We start from the raw sequence: 12994 nt of genomic DNA on the forward strand, positions 1-12994 counted from the left end.
CCCACGTGTGACCACACTGTGGTTTATAGAATTGATCCATCGCAGCCAAGATGTGGATCTGAATGACCCAGCATGCTTTATTTTAATTGAATGGAGCCTTCTGTGTAGAAAAAAAGGAGAAGTCTGGCTGCTCTTCACTTCCTTCCGTGTCCTCGCTGCTTCACTTTGCTTTTATTAAAGTTTGTCTCTCACAGAGGAAGCTGATGGACATGCGGTGCCTCTCAGGTTGTGCCGCAAGTCATATTGTGGCGGCTGTGCAGGTTTCTGTCAAAACGAGGTAAAATAGGGTTTAAAATAAGCAGATTAAAGTAATGCAATATTAGCATTAACGTCATTAATACACTAAAATGGCAGCTTTGCTCAAGCCGGGAGCGTGCACCGTGTGCAGTGTAACAGATCCTGCGTCTGCAGCTCGTCTTTGAAGAAACTCACTGAGATCATCATGTAACAGTGCAGATTGCACCTTAGTTATTGAGTGATTCATTATATGAAAAACAACCGTGGTAGACTATAATCAGCGATAAAAAACTTTTCACTCGGAGACTTCCTGAACCAACTCACCGATAGCCCCTTAGTATCTAGGTCAACACCCAATCAATAAAGATAACAAGTCCTGATTTACTTACAGTGTTCATGGTAATCTCAATTATAAAAGCACGGTCAGTGGCTATTGTTGAGGCTGCTAATCTCCTCAGATTAAAACTGCCTGTTGTGTGCAGGCCAACGCTGCATCATAAATACCCGATTTCAGGATTGATCTTATTGCGTTAAGCCGGTTTGACTGACAAGCTGTGTGGACTTGAAATATCACGTTTAACTGTACCCGGCTAACCAGATGAAGTATTCCCTCCAGGAGAGCTGATTGAATCACACGTCTCATGATCACATTGTTTTCTCGAGTTTAATCGGCATTTATATTGTTTTATTGAGGGTGTGAGATGTCAAAGGTCCAGGTCTACACGTAGCAGCTTTCTACAGGCGCTCTCAGTCTGAGGTGAACATGTGCGTCTAAATCCAGCACATCTTTGTCTGGAACCTCTGAGCTCCACTTCACACCCCGGGAGTAATCACATTCCACATGCACACACACGTCCAGCACTTTTTTGAAGCTTTTATTTGCACTTGAGGAGGGGGTTTATTGTCTGCCTGAGGTCCGCAGCTGTTTGTCTGCCCGCTGCACAGATCCCTGCTTGTTGTGGCTCAGTTGGTCCTGTCCCAAGCTCCGTCGCCTTCTAGTCTTCTGCTGAGTGATTTCTCTGTAAAGTATCACGGGGAAACTTTAACTAAGACTCATCGGCTGATCTAAAGAAGGGGAAACGTGGATTTGTTGGGTTTCTCTTAGTTAAAAGCTCTTAGAAGTGACTGATTGAAAATGCAACAAATGAGGCTCATATTTCGCCTTCAGCTGAGTTAAGCAGGTAATGACGAGCAGGTCAAAAAGCTCTTCTGCTCTTCTGAGGCTCATTTCATTATAACGCTCGGCTGTGAATGGCCTGGAATGAAGAGGACGGAGAGGGAGGACATAAACAGGATGCATTTCTCCTCAAGAAGAACCGAGGACAGTACATTTTTCACCTCCTGACCTGTGAAAAGACTTGCTGATTTCCAGATCAGTGATTTTCCTCTTGCTTCGAACGTAAAGAAACATAGGAAATCAACATGTTAAACCTTCAGGTTTACCTGAAGCCAAATCTTTTCTGTCCATAAAGTCTTTTGATTCCAGTTCTGTAAGAGGTTTGAGCTCTGCAGGTGTCTCTGCACCAGGAAGTGAAGGAACTGATTACTCTTCCTGTTTTTTTGGTTGCGAGTGTTTAGTTCAGCTATTTTCTGCCAAGTTTCCTGCCCGAGCATCAAAGGTGAAGCCACGCCGTCCCGGGGTCCGGAGCAACGCTCCGTCCTTGTTTTGCTGAGGCAGATACTTCCTAGCTGCATGCAACAAGCAGAATGAGGTGAGACAAAGGGCCGAATGTGTCTCCCCGCAGGCTCTGCGTCCTGCAGCACATGCTTCAGTGGTGAGGACTTCCAGCCCGAGCCGTTGCCGGGTGAATAGAGTCCCAGATGCCTGAGTGCCCCTCCATCTTTGCAGGCAGGAACAGCCGGTCCCTGTGTCTCTTTCTTTTTGTCGGTTAAGCCCCCCCTCTCCTCCGCCTTTCATAAAGGCTTTGGTCAAACGTGTGCCTACCCCCCCCCCCCACCCCCCCCCCCCCCACCACCACCTCCACTGACGTGAGTTCCACTGGACCCCTGCCCAGAGGAGCACGGGCTCGCCCTCTTTGTCTGCAGATCTGGCACATGAGCGGCACCGTGGGCTGCGGTCCAAACGCCACCCACGCCCCCATTGTTCATCCGTGCCCCGTTTTGCCCCCTTGAAAAAAACAAAAAAGCCTCCCCGCTCTGGAAGCGTAGGCGCGCCGCCAAGACGGGCACGACGACAATCACGGCATCAGAGCTGGTGTGGACGGCGCGCACAGTGACCGCTTCGTTTGGCACAGCGGCGTTGTTGTCTGGAGTGTCAGAGAAAGGCTAAATTAAGACCAGTGTCTCATCTTGAGAACTGCAGCATCTCAACATGTCATTATGAAACAAGCTGGAATGCAGAACCAGAACTGTGAGAGGCTAAAAACAAGGCTTCAACAAACAAACAAACAAACAAACAAAACACTAACTACCACATGTTGCTCCAACCTTTTGTGGCCTGTGAATGCTAAAAGCTATCAAGTATGCAGTCAATCCCGAAACACATCATGTAATCCTGCATTCTGCTAAAAATATTCTTTGAAGTAGCCGTGTTTATTGTCCTTTTTGGCTTATTTTGGTTTCAACCTCTCAGGAAAGCAATTGGAAACTGTTCACCTGCAGCCTGTTGGCTTTGCATGTCGTTTATTTGCCTGATAAGTCGACACACAGCTGATTCAGAGAAGCACTTTTCCTCGACGTTGCATCAGGAAACCCATTAGCTGAGAGGATAAATAGATGAAGTTGTTGGTTGTAAGACTGAAAATGAACCCAGAGACACAAGAAATGGTGGAACAAGTCAATACAGTTGGTCAGTTTGAGCTTCGAGGGACTTTGTAGAGATAAAATGCCAAAAAGTCATTAGTTTATGTTGGTTTTTCACATGTTCTGCATCTTATTTGTAGACCAGGTGCATTAAAAAGTGTCCGACCACATCTGAGGAGCCGACACATCCGTGGAGACCTGCTTTCCCCAGAATGTAAATGTTTAGATTGGCTGTTGAGGTTCTGGCCCATCTGTTTCGCTGCAGATTTGCATTCCGATGCAGTTCCCTGGAAGTGGGCTGGAAGAAAGTGGGGTGGGCGGAGACGGAATGTCAGCTGCTCCCGAGAGCGCCCCCGCCATGCCAGGAGAAGGGTGACAATACCCCCGGAGAGGCTTTCAAAAATCGTACTATCATAAAAATAAAAAACTGCTTGAATAGATCCAGAATGTGTAAAAAGAAAAAAAACCTGTAGGTTTGTATGAAAGTATTTCTCCGCCCGGGGGCTTGTTCCTAATATTATTTGGTTTTCAGCTCAAAGGAGAAACCCGAGACACTCCAGCCATGGATTAGCATGAGAAACGGGGGGAAGTTGGGTGGAGCGAGGGCGAAAAGAAAAGACAGATCTTGTCCCCCCCCTTCCCCCATCAGCTTCTCCATCTCACAGGTCAGAGCAGGGTCACTTCCCAGAATCTGGCCCTCCCTCCATCTCTCATCTTTCCACTACAAATCGGAGCGGTGGAAGCCCGGAGAGCTGCAGGACGGCCGCTTTCACGCCACTTCAGAATGTGGATCGAATGTGCGAGAGGGGTCAGCCACGTCTCGCTGGTCCACTTCTACTTTATTGGCATTACCGTATTTGGTTTGTCTGCAGACTTTAGTCATAAATGTGGCAAGTGGTCGGACAGGCTGGTTGGACATGAAAAGCAGAGCTCACCTGAGGCGTGACGGCTTGTCAGCTCTGAGCTCTCCTCACATTGCCTCTATTTTCCCTGAAACTGCACTTTTTGCAGCACTCTCTGTGAAGTAAATACACAGCATGCACCAGAGGACAGAATATAAGCCGTCTGCCAGGGAGGCTTCTGGATTTGGCGGAAATTTGAGTTTCCATCCTTGGGATGATGGAGGATTTCATGTAGATCACACTATCTGTGTAATCCTCCGTGGGAAGACTGTGTCCTGCTGATGCCTTTACTTTACCTGTGTTGATGCAGCCTGCAGGCTAAACTCTGCTCCTTTAAGCGCCGCTATTACCTCCCATGTTAAGTGCCTGAAATGTAAAGACTTCATCCAAACAAAGTGGCTTTCATGGGTGTAATTTAGCAGTGAATCGCAGGCCTGTTGACAGTGTCGGAGTCAGCGGAGACTAATTTCTTTAAACATTTACATTCCTCTGAGCTAACAGGGTGATGAGATTATACGGTGGAGAGATTGAGTTTCACGACAATGCAGCGTCTATCTTCTCCTCTGCAGTGGAAATAGAGACAATGGGCAGATTCCTGCATCCTCCGAACAGGTTGTTCCACAGACGTGAGGAATGAATCCATGTGCGCTGTAACGCAGCAGGATGCTCATCCCAGTCTGTTCAGGCCTCGGCAGCAGCGCCGACTATTTGCTGCAGGGGCGAAGTGGTTGAGTTGAACCGCGAGGGCCAATAAATGGGACGACTGGTGCAGCTATAGATACAGGGAAGCTCCTTTTTACGAATCACTGCAAGAAACAAGTTGATACTCGCTTCGGGCAGGAGCTCAGGATGTATGGATCAGATCTGTTTTAATAGTCCTGGTCAGGTCTGTAAGGAGTAAAGGTCTGGTTCAAATAATCCAGATGTAGGACAAATTCAAAAATCTAGTTCTGGATTAAAGTACCAGTCATATTGAACAGATCTAGATCTTATTGGAAGAATTTAGATTTTATTGGAAAGGTCTGGCTTTACAAAGAGTATGCTTTACAAATCAGAATGCACAGACTCTGAGCTTTGACATCAGATACTAATCAAAACACAGTGATACTGGAGAACTGACAGGAAGTTGAAGTGATCTTGAAAGAACAGGCAGAAATTTCTCTCACTATTAATTCTTTTTTCAATCCAGTCGATCATTGTTGATCGATGGGGTGAAATGTGCAGCGATTTCACTGAATGTCCCGCAAAGAGCAGAGCGTAGCATGCTTAACCTGCATCGACACATGGAGCTCCTCAAGCCCCGCTCCATCCTGAGCTTTAGATATGATGATGTACTGTACATGAGGTGTGTGTGTGTGTGTGTGTGTGTGTGTGTGTGTGTGTGTGTGTGTGTGTGTGTGTGTGTGTGTGTGTGTGTGTGTGTGTGTGTGTGTGTGTGTGTGTGTGTGTGTGTGTGTGTGTGTGTGTGTGTGTGTGTGTGTGTGTGTGTGTGTGTGTGTGTGTGTGTGTGTGTGTGTGTCAAGCTGGATCTTACATAAGCGATGACTGACAGCTCCTCAGGGTCCAAACTTTTCCACTTCCTGCTGCTTTCAGCCTGCAGCTGATGAAGATCACCTACATTTCAAGTTTTTCCTTCATCACTCTCACACAGTCAAATGGTTTTATTATTTCGGGTTCCCAGTAAAAAGAAAACAAGAAACACTGCCGTTTCAATGAGGTGGGAGCAGAAGAGGTTCATCATTGATGTCATTGTACATGTATGGAAGTTCATTAGGTAATTAAATTTAATTTAATTTAATTTAATTAAATTAAAAATTTTAAACTCTTACATTTATTTGAGCTTGCATAATTCCATAAATAGATTACATTACAAATATATACAGATAATTCTACAAAATCAAGGTTTTTCAAAATCTAAATTGTAAAATGATAGAATAAATCAATTTGAATAGAAAATAAATCTATTCTAAAAATTGGAATTCATAAATGAAACCCTGAAAATTATTTTAAAATCAGAACTAAAATCATTTAAATTATTCTGAAAATTTAAGTTAATAAAAATGATGGCTTTCTGTAAAAGTTGTCATACTTGAGTGTCTTCTTTTTGTGAAATAAAAAGTAGGAATACTTGAGAATACATTGACTTAAGTGGAGAAGTTATATTTCTGAAAGAGCAGCATGTATAATGAAGCAGGTTGTATCTTCATGACTTTGTGATACAATGAGAAATGATGAATGTCGTTCCCACTATGTGGAGCTTGCATGTTCTCCTCGGGACAGTTTCAGTGTTACCCTGCAGTATTTTTACCTTTGGGCCCCCTTTTAAACACACAATCTGTAATTAACAAGACAACAGAAGTGCTGAAAGCTACCATTAGCTGTGTTCGTGGAAACCTGGCTCCTCAGTTTATTGTCTGTGTATTCTGGAACTGAAGAGGATTTAAACAGCTACAACGGAGCTTATTTTCCAGCCGGTCCGGGTACAGTTTGTCCTGCATTGTGATGGAGATTTAACACCTTCGCTGCGACGCCTCCTTCAGCAAGTTACAGCACTGCAGTCCACGCTCTGACCCAACCTCGTAATCTGGGAATAAAGCAGCTGAATATGGGCGGGAGAAAGCGGAGTCCCGAGGAATTGAAAAGTTGTGGTTCAAGGTGGAGCGAAAAAGAGGAAAGCGGATCTGCACCGGTACAAAAGGCGAGCGACCCGCTCTCATGGGAACAGGAGGGTTCGGATTCGTTTGGCTTCATTTTCGTGTGTAAACTTCCTGTAATCACAAGGTGACGTTCAGGAAGTTTTCTCATTTTAATTTCTTAAATTTTAATCGCTGATATTCAAAAATGTGCCTTTCATGAGCGTGTGGAGGAAAGTGACGGGGAAGCGGCTCCAGCACATGAACAGATTGCAGCCTTAAATAAGACTCTCGTCCCGTTTATCAGCGTTGTTATAGAAATGTTGGCCTGAGCCAAAAGAGAGCAGATGGTCGGAGAAATCGATGGCCGCGGCTCAAACTAGCTGATCCGCTGATTTGCCTCACACCCCAGGGAAGGGGGGGTGGGGGGTATTTGGACTGTTTCACTCGCTGTGCGTGGGCGTTTGAGTCTTTGCGGCGCAGGACGGGGTCAAACATGGCGGTTGCTGGCACACAGAGTGAAATTTGTCATTCCCAGCCGAGAGCTGTTGGGACTTGTCTTACCTGTGGGTCTTCATTGAGATACCCAGAGTCTCCAAACCACTGTGAAACAACAATATGTGCCTTTCTCCCACATTTTTTTTTAGCCTAAAAACTCTAAATATGGAAGATTTCCCCCCTGGATTGCTATAAAAGATCATTTGGAAAAAAAGAAAGCGAAACATGTGACTTGTGTCTAAAATGGTTGTCATCAGTTAAAATGATTACTTTGAGAGCAGCAGGATAGAATTCAGAAGTTATCAAACATATGCATTTATCTTATCTTATCTTTTCTTATCTCAGCAACACATATCAGCTGTTTTAATTCCTAGTAAACTTTTTGTGCACAATCCAGAGGTTTGATCGTATCTGTATTTTACTTATTTATTTGATGGCTTTTTATTGTAATTGTATCTATTGTTTACAATTTACTTTTTACATTTAAGTACCAATAATTATATTTTTTAATTCAAATTTAACAGGTGAAACTGGACTTGTATTTAACAAATGCCTGGCAGTATCCCAAAGTCACTCTTCTTGACTACAGCGTTTTTACAGTCGGATCGTTTATAGCCCCAGGAAAGAGGATACGAGCAGCTAAACGGCGACTATCGAGGATCACATGAGGCAAAAGTAACGCTTAGTGAGAATTAATGCTCATGTGATCAGCCTCTACTATTTTCTTTGATTGCTCACATCAGCTCAGCTCCCCAGGAGATTGAACCTTTTCAAATGCTTCTGATGAGGCTGTTTTAATGGCCTGAGCTTCAAAACTAACACGGTCTACGACTAAAATGGCTTTTAAATAGATTCATCACACTCTTATGCAACCTTATGTAATGTTTTCTGAAGCGCTCATCTTTATGTTCTCCGGCGCAGGACCGCTGCACAAACAGGCTCGTCCCTTTGTTTTCCTCTCACAGACCCACTACTGTGGTAATATGAGGATTAATATCAATAGAGCTCAGAGAAAACAGTCATTCAGACAGACAGTCTGCTCTTAATGCAACTTTCCAATATTACCCATAATCCACCGGGGTGCATCTGTGCGGTCTCATCCTGTTATCATCCTCAGACGCAGCCAATCAGACGTCATTTTATGTAATCTCAGTATCCATCTAGTGACACAGTGGACCAATCCTGAAGGAGGACACAAACACACACACACACACACACACACACACACACACACACACACACACACACACATTCCTGTTCTTACTACATCTTGTGTACGTACTCAGCAGAGCCAGTTTTAGCAAAGAAGAAAAGCATTTTGGGAAATAAATTGTACAAAATATGCAATACATTTTCCATGATACATTACATGTTATACACTTTACACACACATATACATCACACATGTCCATATTACTACACCTTCATATTCTTCACACACACACACACACACACACACACACACACACACACACACACACACACACACACACACTGCTCCACTAGTCCATGCCAAGCAGCCGTAATTGCAAACATTTGAGCCGAAATCTCCTGTTGTACATTCCTCAGACATGAGGCTGAGCTGCTGCAGCAGATGGGAATTATTGTAACCTCTCCCGTTTCACTTATGTCATCACACACACTGTATGTGAATTAAGAGTGACGTATAAATCTGTGAATGTTTGGGCCGTTCGGACTGTGTGCAGTTGATTCTCTGGCGATGATCATGCGCAGGCAGCACATGTGGAAAAATGAGAGTTCTATTCGTGATGCAGCAGTGGGATTATCAACCTGTTTTCATGGCCGTGTCTTCATAATGCATAGCGAAACGTTGCACATGCTATGCCATATTAAGCTATCAGACCATAGCTTCTACATTTCCATAACTCTCATGCATTTAGAGCGAGAGGCCGGCGGTTTCGTCTCAGTAAAGTGTTTACTGAAAGGAAACTTTCGACACAACAGGAACCAGCCTTCAATTCTTCAACAATATGATCCCGAAAACAGGAAGTGATCTGTTAAGCCAGCTCAAGTCGCCTTCGTTTGATAAATTGGATTAACTTCTAACAAAGTGTATCCTGGTTGGAAGGAGCCACACAAGCTGACAACAACAGGAAGTTTGCATGTATCATTCAGTTTGGAAACAGTTTGAGAAGCTCTCCTCTTCCCCCACAGAGCCAAAACCACATTCTGCCCCCTGCTTCTCATGCCACAAGATTAGTTTCATTGCAAATGATGCTTCTGGTTGAACAACCCACACTTTGGAAGCCAATAGTACGAGCATCTGGGAAAGAGTTTGGCTTAGAAAGGGCAATTAAGTGACTTTATAAGGAGTAGTTCATGCTGGTAATTGGACACAAATGATATTTCATGTACACACAGCGTACATGAACAGTGACTAATATGAATTCATCTTCTCCCCGTTAGTCCACATGTGTTTGTAGTGGCAGTCTGGAGACTTCCTAACTCCTCTGAATGAGACTTTAAACCTCTCCCACAGCAACCAAGAGATCTAATTTCTCCAGTGGTGTCCTGAGTCGACCCCCGGGTCTCCTCGGAGCTGGACGTGCACGTACACCTCCAAGTGGAGGCAACCATGGGGCATCCTAAAGTCTGGATCATCTCAATCTGTTCCAGTCTGGCAGCAACTATATTGGTATTGGTCCTATCATTGAAGAACTAACTCCTGGTTGCTATAATATACATAAACAACTTCTTCTTGGGGCATTTTCCTGCAAAGAGTTACCACAGATTACGGGGCAGCCACATTGCTGCCATTTCCGTCCATGATAAAACCATGTGATATGATCAATCGGTTCCAACAAATCTGAGCCGTCCCTCGAGCCTATTCATTCCTCACCCTGTCGATTTGGCTTGGTCCCAGTGAAAACCTCCACATCCTCACTTCTGACACTTTCAGTTCAGCCTCCTGTCTTTTGGTCGCTGCCGCCGTCTCTAAATCAGACAACGAATGTAACAAGTGCGACAGTTTTAATGTCAAGGTTTGTTGTCGACTTGAGTGGAGACAATTTTAAGTGTTTTAAGTGAGTGACTCACTCTTTCTGACGCATTCCCATGTTTTAACTTTTATCTGAGAAGTTGTTGAAGACATTGTGGTTGAAAGTTTCTCGTCGGGGCCTGTTTACTCACTCCCGTCCTGAAAAGCCTTCCCTTCTGCTCCTTCTTCCTTTTATTCCTTTCCCTCACTGTACAGTCTTAAGAAACATGGCGGGAAAAGCCAGGCATGCCTTTGTCTGATTGAGACGGAGGGGGGGGGGGGGGGGGGGGGGGGGGGGGCGTTCGCTTCGGACAACAGCCGACCAATAGGAGACCACCCCCCCCCCACTGCGCCAGCTGCCATGCTGTTTCACTGATCTGTGAGCATTCCTACTCATTAGTGGCCTTTGTTGTTCATTTTGTGAGTGTCCGTGTGTGTGTGCCCACTGATGAATCGACCGTGTCAGGTAAAGTGAGATGGACCGAATGAATATGCATGAGACGTCTCGGTACCCGAGAAAATATTTGTGAGGGCGTCTTTGTTCATGACAAGAAGCTGCACAGCAGGTGCAGCCCCAAGACTCATCAAGTCCCTTTCAGTGTTTGGACGGCGGCTGTGCCGAGGCTCCACCTGCGGTCAAAGGTCTGCTCTCTGAGGAGGTCCGAGGAGTGATATTCCTCCTTTCAGGCATGTTTGTGTGTGTGTGTGTGTGTGTGTGTGTGTTTATGGACAAAGCTCAAAAATGTGGCTCTTACCTCATTTTTTCACCTTTTGCCAAGTGCAAGCATGCACCCATATTTGGACACGAATGAACTTGCTCCCATTTCCTGAGCAGGAATTTTCTTATCAGTGGTTATCAATGCTGTGATAGCGTGTGCTTCTGACCCAGAGATGCCTCTGAACGGCTCTGAAAAACCACATTTCAGATCTCTTCTGATCATCTTTAGATGATCTTTAATGTAAAAATGTTGCATCAGCTCATTAATGTCCTCAGCCTGGAGCAGGTCCTCGATGTGCATGCCCAGTTTTTGCCTTTCAGAGCGGGCATAAAGGTTTTCATGCATGAGGTCAGCTCTGAGGAATGTGGGCCGCCCCTTCCTCTGTTACACTGAAACCAGCCAGATAACCTGCCCCTTTACCGGTACAATGTGTTACCACATCAAGAGGGACTTTTTCTCTCTTTCCCTCTGCCACACAACCCCGAGCTCAACCGTCGATCTGTTTTGGTGCAGAGAGCAGCCATTGTTTGGGGAATGTGGGAGAGACGGTGTGTCTATTAAGGCGAGGGCACGAGCCAGGAGAGTCACCAAGCAGCGTCACATTTTGGTGTTGGGACACGGCAAGTCATGGGTTTCAGCAGGACTGAGACCAGAATCCAAATGCGAGGACGTGTTCTCTTAAAGGAGCCGGAAGACCAATACCATCAACTTCCAAGTTTTGATTAACAGTCCTATGACATGTTTGAGGTTAATTTGTGACTTTGCACCTGCAGGTAATAAGGTCTGTGTTTACTAGGTGATAGATTGGTGGCCAGTCCAGGTGTGACCTGCTTTTAGACACATTTTTAGTCAGCAGGGATCAACCCAGCACTGGAGGGATGACATTGCTCTGTTTGCACAGACAAACATCTCAGCTTGCCTCATCTAATACCCATTTGTTTTGTTTTGTTATCAATGCACAAATGCTTTGCATGGAACTCCAAACTCTAATTACTGCCTGTGGAGGTCAGAAACCCACAAGCAATTTAACTTTTTGGTTCATAAAAGAAGGATAAAGCTGGTTCGTTGAGCTTTGGAGGTGGACACCAGCGGTCTGTCAGGATGTGAGTGGCTCTGTTGTGGATTCTGATAACAGAGAGGAAGAGGATGATGAAGACGTTCAGAATGAGAACTGATAGCGACATTTCTCCTGTTTCGAACCCTCTACACTTCTGCATTCGCCCTCACTGAGGAGGAAGTGGGAGCGCTGACTTCCCGCTGCTGAAAATGGTGTGGGCGGGGCCTGTTGTTACCCAGAATCCCTTGCACGGATTGGAAAAGCAGAAAGGCAGGAAGTGTGACCCAGGCTTGATAACAGCGGGGGTGGCTATTTGTGAAAACGGCGTGCACAGAGCAGACAAGGAGGTGTCTGTTGAGTTTCCTGTTGGTTGTTTTGTCAGATGTGAGCAGCTGAATGTGTCTTTATGTGTCAAAATGAACTGTTTGTGCTCTGAGGTCGGGCCTGCGACTCGGCGGCACACAAAGACAGCCCTACATGAGCTGTGAGATGAGCTCGGGTGGTGTTTTTTTTTTTTTTTTTCAGTTCAAAACCATGAATCCTCTTGTTGTGATCACCGTATCATTTGATCACTACAGTGAAGGAGGAGTGGATCTCAGGAAAAGGCTGCAAGGCCTTAGAAAGGTTTGATTGCCTGCAGATATTGTTGTTCAGCGTTTGAAGGAGAATTTCACGCTGTGCTTGAAAGCGGTTTGATAAAAACCTGATGTGGAATTTTGGCCCTCGTCGTCTCCTTCCTTCCTTCCTTTTTTTTTTTTTTTTTTGCCTATGACGCCAAATAAGGCCCGTTTGCCACATCTGCTGAAATTGGAGGCCTGCATTGTTGCAGTCCTTCTGCATCTCGTCATCAGACTGAAAGAAGGAGGGAAAAGGGGGAAACATGTGTTTGTGTGTTTGCTCTGCTGACTTGATCCCCTACTTTTACTATAAAATGCGAGATGACATCATCTAGTTTCTTTCCCTGCTCCCTCCTCGATCATTCCCTTGTTTTTTTTGTTTTTTTCCATTGGCCTTTTCTTTCTTTCACATGCTCGTTGTTATGTAACTGCATGCAGGCAGCCAGGACCAGATCTTGAACCTTTGCACTGAAAACATTTCCCCTTTTTCACCGCTGGCCACAGCTGCTGCGTTTCACAGACTGTCGGTATCAGAGTACACACTATTAACCCACCACTCACCGCACATTT

The sequence above is a fragment of the Lipophrys pholis genome, assembly GCF_963383615.2.
Source record: "Lipophrys pholis genome assembly, chromosome: 23".
Lineage (NCBI taxonomy): Eukaryota > Metazoa > Chordata > Actinopteri > Blenniiformes > Blenniidae > Lipophrys > Lipophrys pholis.